Source organism: Sus scrofa, chromosome 10, assembly GCF_054392235.1.
Source record: "Sus scrofa isolate SSC_HxYL_T2T_F1_AM1 chromosome 10, Sscrofa_HxYL_maternal_Yorkshire_Landrace_v2.0, whole genome shotgun sequence".
NCBI lineage: Eukaryota > Metazoa > Chordata > Mammalia > Artiodactyla > Suidae > Sus > Sus scrofa.
Window position 1 is genome coordinate 9,036,524 of NC_139392.1, and position 19,816 is coordinate 9,056,339.

The 19,816-nt window shown below is 35.9% G+C and overlaps 1 protein-coding gene across 1 annotated transcript in view; it reads right to left on the reverse strand.

The window, feature by feature from the left end:
- Positions 1 to 19,816, reverse strand: part of USH2A (usherin) — an 837,868-nt gene that overhangs the window by 709,696 nt on the left and 108,356 nt on the right. The window lies entirely within an intron of this gene.

The window sequence follows — 19,816 nt, forward strand, 5'->3', positions numbered from 1 at the left end:
CATCTGTTTTGGCTTTTTATATTCCACATGAGTGAAATCATGTAGTATTTGTCTTTCATCATCTGACTTACTTCACTTAGCATAGTACCTTCAAGGTTCATCTATGTTGTTACAAATGGCAGGATTCCATCCTTTTTATGGCTGAGTAGTACTCCATTATACACAAACATACAAATGTGTGTATTTACACACACACACATGCATGTATTAGTCTGCCATATATATCCACATATTAGTCTGTCTCTCAAATATACAGACTAATAAAAAGAATCTCTTACACACACACGTCTTCATCCATTCACCCGCTGATGGACACAGCTACACAGGTTATTTCCATATTAGTTATTGTAAATAATGCTGAAGATGGGGTGCATATGTCCTTTAATATTAGTGTTTTTATTTTCTTCAAATAACACCTAAAAGTAGAATAGCTGGGTTATACGGTAGTTCTTAATTTTTTAAGAATCTCCATACTATTTTCACTAATGGCTGCATCAATTTATAATCCCACCAATCCAGAAAAGGGTTCCCTTTTTTTCTACCTCCTCTCCAATGGTTATTTACCTTTTTGATAATAGGCATTCTAAAATGTGTATAGTGATATCCCACTATGGTTTTAATTTGCATTTCCCTAGTAATTAGTGGTGTTGACATCACTTCATGGGCCTGTTGGCCATCTTTTCATCTATGGAAAAACGTCTATTGAGATCCTCTACCTATTTTTTGCCTTGGCCAAATTATGTAGAAGTTCCTAGGTCAGGGATCTAACCTGAGCCACAGCAGTGACCCAAGCCATTCTGACAATGCCAGATCCTTAATCTGCTCTGCCACAAAGGAACTTCCTCTTCTTTTTAATAAGGTTATTATTTTGTTGTTGAGTTTTATGGGTTCTTTATATATTTCAGATGTTAACCTCTTATCAGATGTATCACTTGCAAAGAACTTCTCCCATTTAATAGGTTGCCTTTTTATTTGATGATATTTCACTTCGCAGTGCAAAAACTTGAATTTGATGCAACTCCATTTATTTATCTTTGCATTGTTTCCTGTGATTTTGGACTGAGAGACACAAAAACACTGCTAAGAGTAATGTCAGTGAGGTTACTGCCCTTGTTTTCTTCCAGGAATGTAATGGTTTCAGGTCTTACTTTCAGTCTTTAATCCATTTTGAGTTAATTTTTATGTATGGTATAAGATAGTAACATGTAGAATAACAAAACTAGATGACTATCAGATATCCTTTCCCTATAGCATGTTCTTTCTTTGTTGTAAATTAATTGTCCATATATGTGTGCGTTTATTTTTATTTCTGGGCTTGAATTCTGTCCCATTGATGTGTGTGTGTGCGTGCGCGCGCACGCACATTTGTGCCAATAACTTACAGGTTCGACTATTTTAGCTTCGTAGCATAGTTTGAAATCAGGAAGAATGGTACTTCCATCTTTCCTCTTCTTTTTCAAGATTGTTTGGCAGTCAAGGATCTTTTTTATGGTTTTCTACAAATTTATTTGTTCTACTTCTGTGAAAAATCACCTTAGAATTTTGAAAGTAATGTCATTGAATCCATAGAGTGCTTTGGGCTGTATGGCCATTTTAAGAATATACTTCTTCCAACCCATGAAGAAGAAGTATCTTTTATATGTGTCTTCAACTTCCTTCATCAGTGTCCTATAGTTTTCGGTGTACAGCTTTCACCTCTTTAGTTAAATTCATTCTAAGTATTTTATTCTTTGACACAATTGTAACAGATTGTTTTCTTAATTTACCTCATAGTTCATTATTTATATATCAAAATTCAATGTATTATTATATATTGATTTTGTACCGAAACTTCTTTATTAGTTCTTATAGCTTTCAAAAGGAATTTTTAGGGTTTTCTACATATAGAATCATTTCATCTGCAAATAGTGACAGTTTTCATTTCTTTCTGATTTGGATTCCTTTTATTCCATTTTATTGTGGATAGATATTCTAGCACGATGTTGAATAAAAATGGGAGGGGGCATTCTTGTCCTGTTACTGATCTTACAGGAAAAGCTTTCAGATTTTCACCATTGATGGTTGTGAGGCTGCCAGTCATGGCCTTTATTATGCTGAGTTATATTCCTCTACACCTTCTTTGCTTAGTTTTTATCATAAATAAGGTTGAATTTTGTCAAATGCTTCTTCTGTATCTACTGAGATGATCATATGATTTTTACCCTTCATTCTGCTGATGTGATGTATCATCTCAGTTAATTTGTGGATATTGAACCCTTCTTACATCCTTGGAATAAATCCCACTTAATCATGTTCTATGACTCTCTTAAAGTATTATTTGATTCAGTTTGTTAATATGTTCTTGAGAATTTCTGCATCTATGTTCATCAAGGAAGAGTATGAGAACAGGTACTAAATCTTCTTTCAATTTTTTTTTATAGAATTTGCAAGGAAAATCATCTGGCCCTGGTCTTTTGTTCGTCAGGAGATTTTTTTTTTTTATTATTGTTTCAATCTCCTTACTAGTAATTGGTCTCTAGGTTAGAAAACTTTTATATCACAGTCCCCTCAAATTCTTACAGACCAATGTGCATTTTTATTATCCCATGTGAATAACAACAATCATCATAGTTATCTCTACAGGCTTTACAGGACTTAAGTCAGACTTAATATTTTGGCCAACCTATTTCCTGACCCAACTGGTATACCTCTCCAGAATACCCTCCCAAAATGAAAATACTCTGTGATTTATAAATCCATGACTATCATTTCCTCAGCCCTAAATGTGACTACAGTCTGCTTCTAACCCCAACTTTCAGAACATTTGCATTATCAAAATGAAGACTCCCCATTTTTCCATCCCACCTGTTCTATCCCCAAGTTTAAGAGCATTAGTTTGGGTCCTCTACAAACTAAGATTAAGGCTTTATCTAGAAAATCTCCAATACATGAGAATAAACTGAAAACCTACCAGTGAGGAGTTCCCATCGCGGCTCAGTGGTTAACAAATCCGACTAGGAACCATGAGGTTGCGGGTTTGATCCCTGGCCTTGCTCAGTGGGTTGAGGATCTGGCACTGCCGTGAGCTGTGGTGTAGATTGCAGACATGCTCGGATCCCGCATTGCTGTGGCTCTAGCGCAGGCCAGTGCCTACAACTCTGATTAGACCCCTAGCCTGGGAACCTCCATATATGCCGCGGGAGCGGCCCTAGAAAAGGCACAAAGACAAAAAAAAAAAAAAAAAAAAGAAAGAAAAGAAAAGAAAAGAAGAAAACCTACTAGTGAGTTCTGAATTATTCACATGTCAATGCATCTGCCTCAGTCTCAAAATTCCATCACCTCATGAAATTTTTCTAAGACAAGAAAGATTCAAAATCCAATTTGCTTTGCATTAGGTAACTTTTCAAGATGTAGGTATAGACCAACTTTAAACCATATATTACTTCACTAATTCACTTATAAAATATTTATGTATAAGATAAAGTACAGAGCAAATAGGAACAAATAAAAGAGAAAACTAAGGTTTTATTTTTAATTATGAGAAAACCAATGAAAACAACAAAATTCAAACAAATTTGAATCATAGGGACACAAAAATAATGTGATCTAGAGTCTACTACCAATTCAATATTTTTTATCTTTTTTTTTTTTTTTGCCTTTTCTAGGGCCGCACCCGCGGCATATGGAGGTTCCCAGGCTAGGGGTCTAATTGGAACTGTAGCTGCCAAGCCTACACCAGAGCCACAGAAACTCAGGATCCAAGCCATGTCTGCAACCTACACCACAGCTCACAGCAACGCCAGATCCTTAGCCCACTGAGCAAGGCCAGGGATCGAACCCGTGACCTCATGGTTCTTAGATTCGTTAACCACTGAGCCATGACGGGAACTCCTATTTTTTAATTAAATTTAGAGCAATGTCCAATCACTGAATGATTCTTCAAATATGTTTTAACAATTCTATTTTTTATTTTTTTTTAATAATAGAGTTTTAGAGAATATTTTGATCTCTCTTTGGTGAAGCTTCTTAGTGGTGACTTGAGGAGCCTAGGGCAGAGTGAGGCTAAGACAGCTGAATAAGAAATGCAGAGTAGACTTAGCGACCCAAGTAGCCTGAAATGCTGATTTCTGAAGCAAGAAGAGACCAATGAGTAAAGAAGGATGAGACTCAGGGGCATAAAAAGAGTACCTGTCTGCGTGTCTTTTTGTTTTTTTAGGGCCACACTCACAGCATATGGAGGTTCCCAGGCTAGGGGTTGAATCAGAGTGTAGCTGCCAGCCTATACCATAGCCACAGCCATAGCCACGCAGGATCCGAGCTGCTTCTGCAAACTACACCACAGCTCACGGCAACACCGGATCCTTAACCCACTGAGCAAGGCCAGGGATCGAACCTGCAACCTTGTGGATACTAGACGGGTTCATTAACCACTGAGCCATGATGGGAACTCCTATTTCTTTTTTATAATTGTATGAAAGGACAGAGTCAAGAAAATAAGAATAAATATTTCACATATATTTCTTCATGAATCTAAACATTTCCAATTGATATATTCTGAGAAAAAGTACAGCCACAGACCTCTCTCCACTTCTGTTTTCCACATACCTCACAACCTAGGTCCCACAGAAAAAAGATGCTTTGTGCAGGCAGCCTCCTGCTCCCACTTTCCTGTAAGAAGAATTCTTCTACCTTCCGTCTAGAAACAGTTATTTGGGGCAAGTGCCACCTAATCATTAAAGTTGTGTTATAAAGCAAAAAAACAAACACTCTATGAAAACCTCTCAGATTTCCAACACAAATTGCTTTAAAGTGTCTAATTACTTAAAAGAAGTAAGAAAACATGGCACCCAGGTCATCTGACAAGTTAACCATCCAGAGGACTTGGTAAGTGAACTGGATCTAAGATCTGAAGCTGAGCAAGGTAGGGAATGGTATAACAAAGGGTATACCTTGCTCGGACATAGGAGGAAAGACAGGAAGAAGAATGAATTCAGCTATTGTGTGGTTGTGTGTCTCTGTGTGGAGAGTAGGGAAGACAAACTGAGAAAAATCTCTCCTCGTGGTATGAGTTTTCTTTCTGAGTAAGCGATAACAGGTGCTCGGAATGAAGGAAGCTCTATCTGTCTCCTGTTTGCTTCTTCACCTTCACCTACTCCACTCATACCCTGCATCCTTCAAACCCCAAGATGCAGGTCTACAGACAACGTGCAATGCCTCACGAGAACCAAGAGCCATCAGCCCTACGATTTTCCACCTGATTTTGCCCCTGCTTCAGGTGTTCCAGCTCTACCCAAGCCCTTCATTTCTTAGCTTTGAAATATTTCCTTTGGGAAATTTTCTATGGCCCAACAGGACGCTATATGTTCCTGTAGCACTGCACATTTTTTATACTGTTCTACAAATTCCTATTGCTTCTATTGCTTATTAAATGCAAAATGTCTATTAAGTACACTTCCTTGGCAAGACACACAAAATAGTAATTTGTCTTATTTGTTGTTCTACTTTTAGCTCAGAGCCAAGTTACTGGCATATGGTAAGTTGTTCAAAAAATATTTAAGCATGTAGGGAAAAGGAAGGAGGGAAGCAAGGAGGAATATAGGTATTTCCACTTGTAATAAAAATCTATAAAGTGCTATATAAAATGAGTGATGAGGTTGACCAGGGAAAAGTCCAGGGATCCTTAAGAAGTACTTTGAGGACCATGTATAATGAGAAATGGTAACTTGCACCAGCACATGTCTGCAGGCTAAGTGATTTTCCAAACATGCTGACAGCTCAAGAGAGATCAAATAATCAGAAGTGTCCAGGGTTGAGGACTTTTAGGCACAGGACGTCACACAAGGAGAACAGGAAGGTGAGATTCCAGTAACAGAGGAGGAGAAGCAATGAACCCCAGTACTTCAGAGGACAGAAAAGGGCAACAAGACGAGAGGTGATCGACAGGAAACAAGAGAAGATTCAAGGTATTAGCCATCCAAAGAAGTCAAGGAGGAGAGCAGCCGAAGTGAGGAAGCAGGGTATCTGAAACAATTACAGTATTCGCTTCAGTACTGGCTGGGGACACAGGAAAGCTAAGAACCACTGATGCTATTTTTGACTGATGAAGCAACAGGAAGAGCTCCACCATATGCAAAGCATGCTTTGCCATCAAGAAACAGTCCCCAAATGACAACAATATTGTTACGGGTTGAATTGTATCCTTTCCAAAATGCAGGTTGAAGTCTTTTCCCCCAGTACCTATGATCATAACCTTATTTGGAAATAGGTTCCTTATTTGCAAATATATATTTGCTGATATAATCAAGGTGTTATCAGTAGAGTGGGCCCTAATTTAATAAGACGAATGTCCTTATAAGAGTAAAGTGCCATGTCAAAACACATTCACACAGTGAGAAAGCCATGTGATAACAAAGACAGGGACTTGAACAATGCAGCTACAAGCCAAGGGCTACCAAAGATTGGCGGCCACCCCAAGAAGTTCATGAGAGGCAAGGAGGAATTTCTTCTACAGGTTTCAAAGAGAACATGGCCCTGCTAACATCTCAATTTTGGACTTACAGCCTCCAGAACTATAAGACAATAAATTTCTCTTGCTATAAGCCATCTGATTTGTGGTGCTTTGTTATGGAGGCCCAGGAAACTAAATTTAGTCATCATTTCCTCTGTTTGTTAACATGAGCACTTATCAAAGAGGAAAAAAAGAAATTATTATAACGTATTCTATATTACCCAATTTGTTTTCTCAGTATTAAAAAAAAGGTCTAAAATGTTAGATATAGAACCTCTGGAGAATGTTTTATTTCAAATCACCCAGAAAATACAGATCATAACAAATAAGGAATAAAAACTTGCGATTTTTGAAAAACTTATATACTGAAAGCAGACATGATGAACGCTGTGTGTTTGCCAAAAAGCCCAAATTATGGCTTTAAATTGTCAAGGTGGTTTCATCCTTTTACACATGCATTCATTCAACACCTATTTATTGGGAGTCTTGTATGTGCTAGGAACTTGCATGGGTTTCAGTGATGCCTCAGTTAACAAGACAGATGTTAAAAAAAAAAAAGAAAAAACTTGCTATTATGGACCTTGCATTGCACAGCTAGATGAACATAATAAACAAGTAACTTCTATAGCATATTAGAACATGATAAATGCTATGAATATGGGGGAATTAGAGCAGTTTGGAGAGTATGGCTGTATTGTAATTTGGATGGTATGTTATTAGGATGGTATGTTAGAGGTCTCATTGAGAACACGGTATTGACAGTGCAAAGGGAATGAATCATGCATATATCTGGGGGCTTCCAGAGAGGAGTCAAGGAGTGCACAGGCCCCCAGGACAGTGTTCATGGACTATTAGAGGAATGGCAAGAAGCCAACCTCCTGGAGCAGAATAAGAGAAGAGGCTACTGGAAGATTAGGTTAGTCAAGTAACTGGCTGGGGAAGGGGAATGAGGTTCCAACTGTGAAAAGCCTTGTAGCCTACTATGAAGACTTTGGTTTTTATTCTGAGTGAAAAAGGACGTCACTGGAGGGTTTAGAGTAGAGAAATACATGTGCTCAAGTTTTATTTAAAAGTGATAAATACAGAGTACAGGAGAACAAGAGTAGAAGCAGTGAGGCCAATTAGGCTATTACAGTCATTCATGTGAAAGACAATGGTAGTCAGACCAGGGTGTAGAAGCAGAGGTGTACCTCTCAACACCGATACACACACACATACACACACACACACACATCAGTATTTGAATTCAATTCCTGTATTTTAGTAATACTTAAAGGGAAGCTTTGCTGCAGAGGGATTATGAAATCTATTTTATTATCTATAAAATAAAGGGGCAGGTTTTATGACCTTTCAAAACCATTATAGTTTTAAATTTTGGAAACTGAACATAGAACAATTGCATCTTCTACAACAGAATTCTTATTTGAAGGAATTTTTTAAATTAAAAAAGTTCTCTAAAGATCTATAGTTAATGTGAAACATTCACTACAAACAGGAGAATTATGATTTGGTTTGGAAGAAGGATATCATAAAATATTTCAAGGGCACAGTCATAAGAGTGAATTTTACTTGTTCCTTTGCTAGTTACCAGCTTTTCAGCAATGGATGGTCATTGGAATAAACATTTCATAAAGATATTCTTTTTTCTCCCTTGAAAAAGATTCATATAGTAAAGACAGGTATAAATTGTATAAATTGATGAAAGAAATAGATATGAGAAAGACCTCATAGTTATCTGTTTAGAAAAGAGAAAGGTAATTACTAGAAAGAAGTAATATGCCCACATTATCACTGGTGGCACCTCAAAATGAGTTAAATAGGAAAATTCTGCATAAATAATATGTAAATAAAGATAAAACAACTTTGTAACAAGGCTAAATTTTTTAAAAGCCACACTAATTGGAAAGGAATAAAAATTGCTTTTATCCATGGAAAATATAATTGTTTCTTAGGAAATATCAGTGAATCTATAAAGTAAGAAGTAATTAATGAATTTAGCAATCTTATATGACACAAGTTCAATGTACAAAAATCAATTAACTTTCTATATAATAGTGATGAAATACTAGAAATGAAAATTTTTAAATAGCATTTATACTAGCTCCAAAATATGAAATACTTGCTATTTTTTTTTTTTTTGTCTTTTTTTTTTGCTATTTCTTTGGGCCGCTCCCACAGCACATGGAGATTCCCAGGCTAGGGGTTGAATCGGAGCTGTAGCCACCAGCCTACACCAGAGCCACAGCAACGCGGGATCCGAGCCACATCTGCAACCTACACCACAGCTCACGGCAACGCCAGATCCTTAACCCACTGAGCAAGGGCAGGGACCGAACCCGCAACCTCATGGTTCCTAGTTGGATTCATTAACCACTGCGCCACGACGGGAACTCCGAAATACTTGTTATTAATCTAACAAAGCATGGCAATGTCTCTTATAAAACTACAAGACAATGATGAATTAATTTATAGGATGTCATCAGAAATGGAAGAGTAAGAAACATATAAAATTCTGCCCTAAAAACAATAATAAAAGTAGCAGAGACTGTCAAATCAACTTTTCGAAAATGATGGAAATTAACCAAAGATTTGGAACAATCCAGAAATCATTTATTTTTTAAAATGGCTGAATAACAGTAAGAATAGCATGTTTGTGGCATTTTTAACTTTCCCTATTCTCATTTCCCTCTCTATTACTTAGTGGTTAACATTGAAATTGGACATTCTACAATCAGATTGAAAAACAACAGCCTAGAATTCACTGGAGGAATCAGAATGGGATTTAAGCTCTTTCAAAGCCTAACCGCAGAAAATCTTACTTATTTAATGTCTAGAAACAAAAAAAGAAAAGAAAAACAAAAAACAAAAACCAGGAATTTGGCTTGAACTGACTCAGAGCATGCCCAGTGGAAACACTCTTTTCTCTAAAACATTTGTTGAAAATAACCAGTGGCAACTGCTTAACACTGCAGTTGCTGAAGGCAACAATAACAGCTAGAGAAAAAAACAAACAAAATTTAAAGGAAAGCTGACAACTGACATGCCCATGGAGCTATGTGCATAGCTCCAACATATTCCTGGGAATCTGTAAGGCCATGCCCATGAAAGGGATGTGTTTATGCCCAGCAACATGTGCATCCCAAGAGACACCTGGGAAGAACTTAAACGCTCACCTCTTTTGGACCTTGTGGTTCTGCACAAGCAGGAAATAGTGACTAAAGAAAAGTGGCAACCTACCTGACTGAATGTTAAAGGTACGCTGCAACACACAAATAGAGCTCTTGATAAAGACTGAAAAGACATATTTATAGAATTTTTATGTTTCACTATTAGCATTAAGCTAACTGAATAAGTTAACTGTATAGAGATTTCAATGACCATGCATGACAAAAATAAGTATTTGTTTAGGAAAATCACTAAATAAGCAAATAGCAACAATAACAAGAAACAGCAGCAATGACAAATCTTAGGGAGGCAAAGACTCTGATTTTTGCATTTGCTTCATTATGATATTCAAAGTGTCCCATTTTTAAACAAAAAATAATGACACATGCAAAGAAACAAGAAAGTATGGCTGATACACAGGGGAAAGCAGTTATAGAAGCCAGATAAATTCAAAGCCCATATATTAAACTTACTAGACAAAGACTTTAAACCAACTATTAAATATGTTCAAAGAAACTAAAGGAAGCCATATCTCAAGAACTAAAACAAAGCATGAGGATTATGCCTTGGCAAATACAGAAAACTTGAATTACACCTTGGTGAAAAGAGAAAATTAGTAAACAGATGCAAATGGGCAGAAGAAGAATCAGCAAACTTAAAGACAAGGTAACTGCTATTATCTAGTGTGAGAAATAGGAAAAAAAAAATAGCCTCAGGGACCTGTGAAATACCATCAAGTGTAAAAAAGTAAGCATAACTGTTTAGCATATCCCAGCAAAAGAAAGAAAGAAGCAGAAAGAATGTTTAAAGAAATAATCACTAAACCTTCTCAAATTTGATTAAAACCTACAGTCTACACATCCAAGAAACTCAATGAACTTCAAGAAGAATAAATTCAAAGACATCTGTACCTAGAGATACCGAAATAGAACTGCTGAAACACAAGAGAAAGTCATGAAAATAGCAAGAGAAAAATGACTTATTTTCAATAAAATCAACAACAGATTTCTCATCAGAAACCATGGAGACCAGAAGCCAGTGAAATGACATATTTAAAGCACTGAAAGAAAAAGGAAGAAAGAAAAGATTATCAACCAAAAATTCTTTTTCCAGTAAAACTATCTTCAAAAATGCAGGAGAAATTCAGATATTCCAAATCAGAATTTATGACTTGTAAACCTAATTTACAAGAGTAAAAGGGCATGTTAAAATGAAATGAAAAGACACTAGATAATAATTATACTCCATATAAAGAGCACCTTTAAAGGTAACTACACAAATATAAAAGATTATAATAAACATTTTATAGTTTTTCCTGATTAAAAAGAAAAATGCATAAAATAATTAGACATTTTTGCTGATGAGCATCTAACAACATGATAATAATGGGAAGGAAAAAAAGGAAGCCCTATAGGCACAAAGTTTTTGTATACTATTGAAATTAAGTTGGTATTAATTCAAATTAATTATAAATTTATATAATTTTGATAATCTGGGAAATGACTAATAAAATAATAAATATAATAAAAAGAAATGACAAAGGGATTCAATTGGTATGCTCAAAAACATTTAACACAAAAGAAAAGAGTAATGGAGGAATAGAGGAACACAAGATACAAGACATACAGAAAACAAATAGAGTAACATTACAATGATAACTATTCTTATCAGTACTTGTATTAAATGTAAAAGGTTTAAAAATCCAAAAAAAGTCAAAAAATGCAAAAACAAACCACAAATATGATTCAACTATATGCTTTCTAAAAGAGGCAAAATCAAATAAAGAGTTTGAAAGTTAAAAAATTAAGAAGTACACATACCACATAAACTATAACCAAACACACTCCAGAAACTAGTAAGTCAAAGAAAACCACAAGAAAACCAGAAAATCCTTGAGACAAAGAAAAATGAACATATAATATCACACTTTATGAATTTCAGATAAAACAGCACTTAAAGGGAAATGCATAGCTATAAACACCTAAATTAAAGTACAATATTATAAATCAATAATCTAATCTTTTACCTTAAGGAACTAGAAAAAAGATAAACTCAATCCAAAGCAAACTGAAGGCAGAAAATTATACAAATTAGAGAAGACATAAATGAAATAGACTATAAAATAGGGAAAAATCAACAAAATTTTAAAAAAGGTTTTTATGAAATGATTAACAAATTTGACAAATTTTAGCTAGATGGATGATGAGAAGACTCAAAATCCTAATATCAGGAATGAAAGAGGGTACACTACAATTGAACTTACAGACATGAAAAGATTATGAGGGAATCCCATGAACAGTACATGTATGCCAAAATTAGATAAACTAGATCAAATGGACTGATTCCTAGAAGGACACAAACTACTGAAACTGACTCAAGAAGAAATAGACATCATAATCGAAAAACTACCAGATAAAGTTCCCGTCGTGGTGCGGAAACGAATCCAACTATGAACCATGAGGTTGTGGGTTCAATCCCTGGCCTTGCTCAGTGGGTTAAGGATCTGGCATTGCTGTGAGCTGTGGTGTAGGTTGCAGACGCAGCTCAGATCCTGTGTTGCTGTGACTCTGGCGTAGGCCGGTCACCACACCTCCGATTGGACCCCTAGCCTGGAAACCTCCATATGCCGTTGAGTGTGGCCCTTAAAAAAGACAAAAAAATAAATAAATAAAATTTAAAAAGCTACCAGAGCTCAAGGAATTCAGCAAATTTTCAGGTTAAAAAATTAATACACAGAAACTTGTTCTACATACCAATAATGTTAACATGACCCATACAACACCAACAATCTTATAGGTTCAATGTAACCCCTATCAGAACAATAATGGCATTTTTCATATAATAACTAATAACTAATAATTCTGTAACTAATAATTCTAAAATTTGTATGAAAACTCAAAAGATCCCAAGTAGCCAAAACATTCTTGAGAAATACCTGGAGGGAGGTATCATGTTCCTTGATATCAAACTATACTACAAAGCAATAGTAATAAAAGCAGTATGCTACTGGCACAAAAACATACATAGGTCAATGGAACAGAATAGAGAGCCCAGAGAATATGGGCTTACATGGAAAATTACTATGAAAAATAAAGCAAGAATATTCAATAGGGAAAAGATATTGGGACAGCTACATGCAAAAGAACCAAACTGGACTATTAACACATTATGCACACAAATTCAAAATGTTTTAAAGACTTAAATATAAGACCTGAAACCATAAAACTTCCAGAAGAAAACACAGGTGGTTTCTCTTTGACACCATTCTTCACTATTTATTTTTGGTTATGTCTCCTTGGGCAAGGGAAACAAAAGCAAAAATAAAACAGGACAATATCAGACTAAAAGGCTCTTGCACAGAGAAGAAAACCATCAGCAAAACAAAAAGGCCACGTAGTGAATGGGAGAATATATTTGCAAATGATCTGATAAGAGGCTAATACCAAATATATACAAAGAACTTATACAACTCAACAGCAAAAGAACAAAACTTGATTAAAAAATGGGCAGAAGCTCTAGTTATTTTTGCAAGGAAGATACAGATGTCCAACAACCAGCTGGAAAGATACTCAGTGTCACTAATTATCAGGGAAATGTAAGTCAAAAGCACAATGAGATACTACCTCATACCTGTCATAATAGCTATTAATACAAAAATAACACAAAACAAGTGTTGGCAAGAATGCAAAGAAAAGGAGAACCCTTGTGAACTGTTGGTGGGAATGTAGATTGGTACAGCCACTATGGAAAACAGAATGGGGGAGACGGGATTAAGATGGCAGAATAGAAGGACTGGAGCTCAACTTCTCTCCTAAAAACAACAAAATTCACAACTAAAGACTGAGCAATCTCCACCCTAATGGACCAGAAACCCATACCCTACTACAGAAGAAAAAGAGGAGGCCACATCCACAGGTAGGAGGGGTGATTTCGTGATATAAACAACCCCATACCTCCCGGGTGGGAAGCTCCACAGACTGAAAACTGGCTGACTCACAGAGACTCACCTACAGCAGTGAGAGTTCTCAGCCCCACATCAAACCCTCACATGCTGGGATCTGGCACTGGGAGAAAGAGCCCCTGGAGCATCTGGCATTGAAGGCCAGCGGGGCTTGTGCACAGGAGCTCCACAGGACTGGGGGAAATGGAGAACCCATTCTTAAAAGACACACACAGACTTTCACGTGCACTAGGTCCCAGGGCAGAGTGAGGTCTCCACAGGAACCTAGGTCAGACCTGACTGCAGTTCTTGGAGGACATCCTGGGAAAACAGGGGTGAATGTGGCTTGTTGTGAGGGAAGGACATTGAAGGCAAAGCTCTCCGGAATATTCAGCAGTTGCCTTTCTCTGGAGGTGGCCATTTTGGGAAAATCTGGCCCCACCCGTGAGTTCAGTGCTGAGAAGCCCCAGGGCAAACTACAACCCAGGTGGGATCACAGCCCCACCCCTCAGTAAACAGGCTGCCTAAAGACCCCTCAGGCACACAGCAGCCCCTAATCCCATCCAGAGACTAAGCCCCACCCACCAGAGGGATTAGAATAGGCTCCACCTACCAGTGGGCAGGCATCAGCCCCTCCCATCAGGAAGCCTACAGCAAGCCCCCCATACCAACTTTTAGCCACAAGGGAGGCAGACACCAGAAGTAAGAGAGGCTACAGCTCTATTATCTATAAAAAGGTCACCACACCGAAAACCTATAAAAATGAAAAGACAGAGAACTATAACTCAGATGAGGGAGAAAAGAAAAACCCCAGAAAATCAGCTAAGCAATGAGGAGATTCTCAGCCTCCAGGAAAAAGAGTCTCAGGGAACTCTGGGACAATGTTAAACGCACCAACATCCGTATTATAGGGGTTCCAGAAGGAGAAGAGAGAGAGAGGGGACAGAAAAAATATTCCAAGAGATAATAGCCGAAAATTTCCCTAACATGGGAAAGGAACCACTCACTCAAATCCAGGAGGCACAATGAGTACCATATAAAATAAACCCAAGGAGGAACACACCAAGACACATAATAATCAAACTGACCAAAATGAAAGACAAAGAGAAAATCTTGAAAGCAGCTAGGGAAAAGAAACAAGTAACATACAAGGGAACCTCAATGAGGTTATGGGCAGATTTTTCAGCAGAAACTCTGCAGGCCAGAAGGGAGTGGCATGATATACTTAACGGGATGAAAGGAAAAAACCTCCAACCAAGAATACTCTACCCATCAAGGCTCTCATTCAGATTTGAAGGAGAAATAAAAACCTTCTCAGATAAGCAAAAGCTGAGAGAATTCAGCAACACTAAACCAGCCTTACAACAAATACTAAAGGAACTTCTCTAGGCAGGAAAGAAAAGATCAGCAACAGGAAACAAAAATTCCACAAATGACAAGGCTCACCAGTAAAGATATATATACAGTAAAGATATGAAATCATCCATGCACAATTATACCATCAAAATCAGAAATCATGAGAAGAGGTGGGTACAAATGCGGGACACTGGAGATGAACTTGCAATTAAGAGAACAACAACTTAAAACCATCTCATATACATATAGACTCTTCTATCAAAACTTCAGAATAACTGAAAACCAAAAATCTACAATTAATACACAAACAAGGAATCTCTGGAGAAGAAATATATCTCATAGTAAATAAGTGCATAATCCACCATGAAGGGGGTCATTGACATCATTCTTGGAATGCTGAAGTCTTCTTAGTCTGATTCTGATTTCCTCTCCATCAAAGAACTTATGATAATTATAATTAAATAATGCCACTGTACAAATAATACAGTTCTACAATTGTATTATTAATAACCATTTCTGTCCATGGTACAATGTAAAGTCTATAATGTCTTGTTTATCACATCACCTAGAATGGTGTAATGCCTTTATTGAAGAATCAATGAGATGGAACAAATTGTGAGGACATATTTATATAGTTACACTGTTTTTTAACCAACTTATGCATTTTACATTTTACTTATTTTCAGAGGGTGTATTATTTTTGTTATGTTTACCAGTTAAGTTATTCTTTTTACTATGCTATATAAAATATTTAATGGTATATAAGGCTTTCTTCTTTATAAATTTTAGTTGCATAATATAACAATTTAATATAATGCTAATTTTTAAAGAAAAATTGAAATGTAATAGATAAAACTAAGTAGTAAAGATGAAAGCCATAAAATTAGGATAAAGTATAGAATAAATTTCCTATTTGTCTCAGCATATTTTCCATTCCACTTCTCCAGTGGGACTCACTTAATCTGTTTCTTAAGAGACATGTTATAATAATCTGTGTGAATGTAATTGTGTGTAAATATATGTATTTTATTCTGTAAAAAAATAAATAAATAAAAATAAAAAAGGAAAACAGAATGGGGATTCTTCAAAAAATTAAAAATAGAACTACCATATGATCCAGCAATACCACTCCTCAGCATTTACATAAAGAATCATAAACACTAATTAGAAGAGATACATGCACCCTTATATTCACTGTAGCATTTACAACAGCCAAGATATGGACACAACCAATATGTGCATTAACAGATGAATGGATGAAGAAGTTGTAGTGTACACACACAGGAATATTATTGAGCCATAAAAAAGAAGAAAATCTTGCCATATGAAAAAACATGGATGGACCTAGAAGATATTATGCTTAGTGAAATAAGCCAAAAAGAGAAAGGCAAAAACTATGATTTCACTTAAATGTGAAACCAAAAAAAAAATGAACAAACATAATGAAAACATAAACAGAGTTATAGACACATATAGCAAATAGGTGTTTGCTAGAAAGTGGCAGGGGAGAGAGGGATGAAAGAAATAGGTAAAGGAGATTAAGAGAAAATTCCAGTTGCAAAATAAAGAAAACATGGATGTGGAATGTACAGTGTGGAAAGCATAAGTAATAACAAAGAAATATCTTTGTATGTGACATATGATAATTACCTTTCTTGCAGTGATAAGTTTGAAATAGAGAAACTTCAAATCATTCTGTTGCATTAAGACGAGCTAATAAGGTGTTGTAGGTTTATTAAACTTCGAAAACAAACTTAAAGAAAATGACATCAGATTTGTGGTAATCAGAGGTGGAGATGGGGGTGAAGATGGGGGACAGTATGCAGAGAGTCAAAAAATATAAATTTCCAGCTATAAATCAGTACTAGTGATATAATGTACAATGTGACAAATGTAATGAACACCATTGTCTGTGAAAGTTGAGAGTAAATCAGCTCATCAGAAGAAAAAAGTTTTTTTTTCTATTTCATTACTCTTGCACCTATATGTAATGATGGATGTTCATTAAAATTATGTGGTAATTACTTTATCATATATATAAACCAAATTATTATGCTGTATGCCTTAAACTTATACAGTACTGTATGTCAGTTATATCTCAATAAAACTGGAAGGAGAAACAATAAAAACAGGTAAAAAGCAAATAAAAAAAGAGAAGAGGAGATTAACACCCTTGAATTTGGTTTTAAAAAAAAAAAAGCTTTCCACATTGAAAATCCAGGGTCAGATGCCTTCACATTTAAAGGAGGGAAAAAACCAATGCTTCTCAAGTTCTTCCAAAATATAGAAAAGGAAGAAATATTTCCCAAGTATTTCTGTGACACTATCTTAACCCTGAGATCAAAACCAATAAAAACATAACAAGAAAGTTACAAATCAATATGTCTTGTAAATATATATGGAAAAATTTCAATAAAATACTAGCAAACCAAATTGAACCTCATAAATAAATGATTACACACCTTAAGCAACTGGGATTTATCCTAAAGATACAAGGCAAGTTCAATTATGTGAAAATCAAATAACATACAATAGACAAAAGGACAAAAACCAGTCATCTTCATAGATGTAGAAAAACCTATTTCTGAAATTCCAACACTCTTTATGAAAACACTCAATAACACTGAAAAAAGGGAAATTCCTCACCAGAGAAATGGCATTCACAAAAATTCACAGCTAATATCGTACTTGAAGGTAAAAGGAACAAATACTTCCCCCCTATGATCAGGAACAAGACACCTATGTCTACATTTGCCATTCTGTTCAACATTGTTCTAGAAATACTAGCCAGGGCAATTCAGCAAGAAAAAGAAAAGGTTTCCAGATTGGAAAGGAAGAAGTAAAACAAATGTGTACAAGGAGAAACACACAATATGTTAATGATGAAATTTCATAAATTATAAAAAGAGAAAACAATTCTCAACATGAGAATAAATAATGTATGCTTTCATTCATAAGATGAGATTATTAATAGAGCAGCTAAAATGAATGAATTAGAGAAGTTGAAAATACAGTAAGAAACATTTCCACAGAAAAGAAACTCAGACTTGGAGAAGAGACTTCCCGTTGCCAGTGGTGGGGTGGGAATGGGATGGACTGGGAATCTGATGTTAGCAGACACAAACTATTGTCTCTGGAATGGCTAAGCAGTGAGATCCTGCTGTATAGCACTGGGAACTATATCTAGTCACTTACGATGGAGCATGATGGAAGATAAGGTGAGGAAAAGAATGTATATATGTATGTGTGACTGGGTCATTTTTCTGTACAGTAGAAAATTGACAGAACACGGTGAACCAACTATAATCGAAAAAATAAAAAATTTAAAAAAGCAAAAAGAAATGAAAAAATAAAATACACTAATTTGCTTATTGCTTTAACAACATGAAAATATTAACATGTATATTAAAGTATACTTACATATTAGGTTGAACCAATTGAAATAGTTAATAGTTAACTTTTTTATATCTATTTGACAATTTTTAATCTAGAAAAATGGAAATTTTATATGGTTCAACCTTATTAAAAAAGGTACAAAAAAGACATGAGAATGATAAACATAAATACAGAATAGGAGAGGATAGGAGAGGGAGATCTTCAAAAATCTTTAAAATTGTTTAAGTACATTTTGAAATTTCAAGGCCATAAATGTCCATTACCCGGAAAATCACAGATGTAATGAAATTTTCTAAATTATTTTTGAAAGTTAGATGTTACTAAAAATGTTAAAGTCAAATAAATGGAAATAGCAACTAGATCTGTCCTTGTGAACCAAAAAAAATAAAATTGGAACTCAAAGTATAAGGATTGGCACAGTTGCCTCTAAATAGACATAACCATTCATAGGCTAAAAAAAATGAAAGATAATTATTGGGTTTTTTTGTTGTTGTTTTTTGGTTTTTTTTTTGGCTCTTTAGGGCTATTCCCATGGCATATGGAAATTCTCAGGCTAGGGGTCAAATCAGAGCTGTAGCTGCTGGTCTACACTACAACCACAGCAATGCCAGACTGGAGCCGCATCTGTGATTTACACCACAGCTCATGCTAAAACTGGATCCTGAACCCACTGAGCATGGCCAGGGATTGAACCCAAGTCCTCATGGGTACTAGTCAGGTTCGTTACCACTGAGCCACAACAGGAACTCCAACTGGGTAAAGTTTTAGAAAAAATATCTAGTACAACATCAAACTGAGAATCTTTATTTTTGAAAACAACAAAGTCTCAAAAGGAGCTTTTTTGATAATACCATTAATGGATTCACATATGCAAGAAGCAAACTTCCAATGTGTAGAACAAAAAGCAAATGTGTGTCCATTCCATGAAGACTTAGGTAATAGCCTTTCCTCATTTCTATTGAAAGTTCAAGGTGAAATTAAAGTTATGCATGATGGGGTCAGGTTAATTATTTGATTTCCATTTACTTCAGTGACACAAAACAGTTTACTCTGAAATAAATCACAAAAGAAATCACAAAAATCTAGAACCTTCAAATGGAGAGTCAAAGAAGCTTGCTCATTTATTTTTAATGCTCACCATGACAAGGGCTTTATGCCATAAAATTCAGAATGTGTTTTCTTATTGTTATTGCCTTTTTTTTTTTTTTTTTTTTTTTTCTTTTTGTCTTTTTGCTATTTCTTGGGCCGCTCCCGCGGCATGTGGAGGTTCCCAGGCTAGGGGTCAAATCTGAGCTGTAGCCACCGGCCTACGCCAGAGCCACAGCAACGCGGGATCCGAGCCGCGTCTGCAACCTACACCACAGCTCCCGGCAACGCCGGATCATTAACCCACTGAGCAAGGGCAGGGACTGAACCCGCAACCTCATGGTTCCTAGTCGGATTCGTTAACCACTGCACCACGACGGGAACTC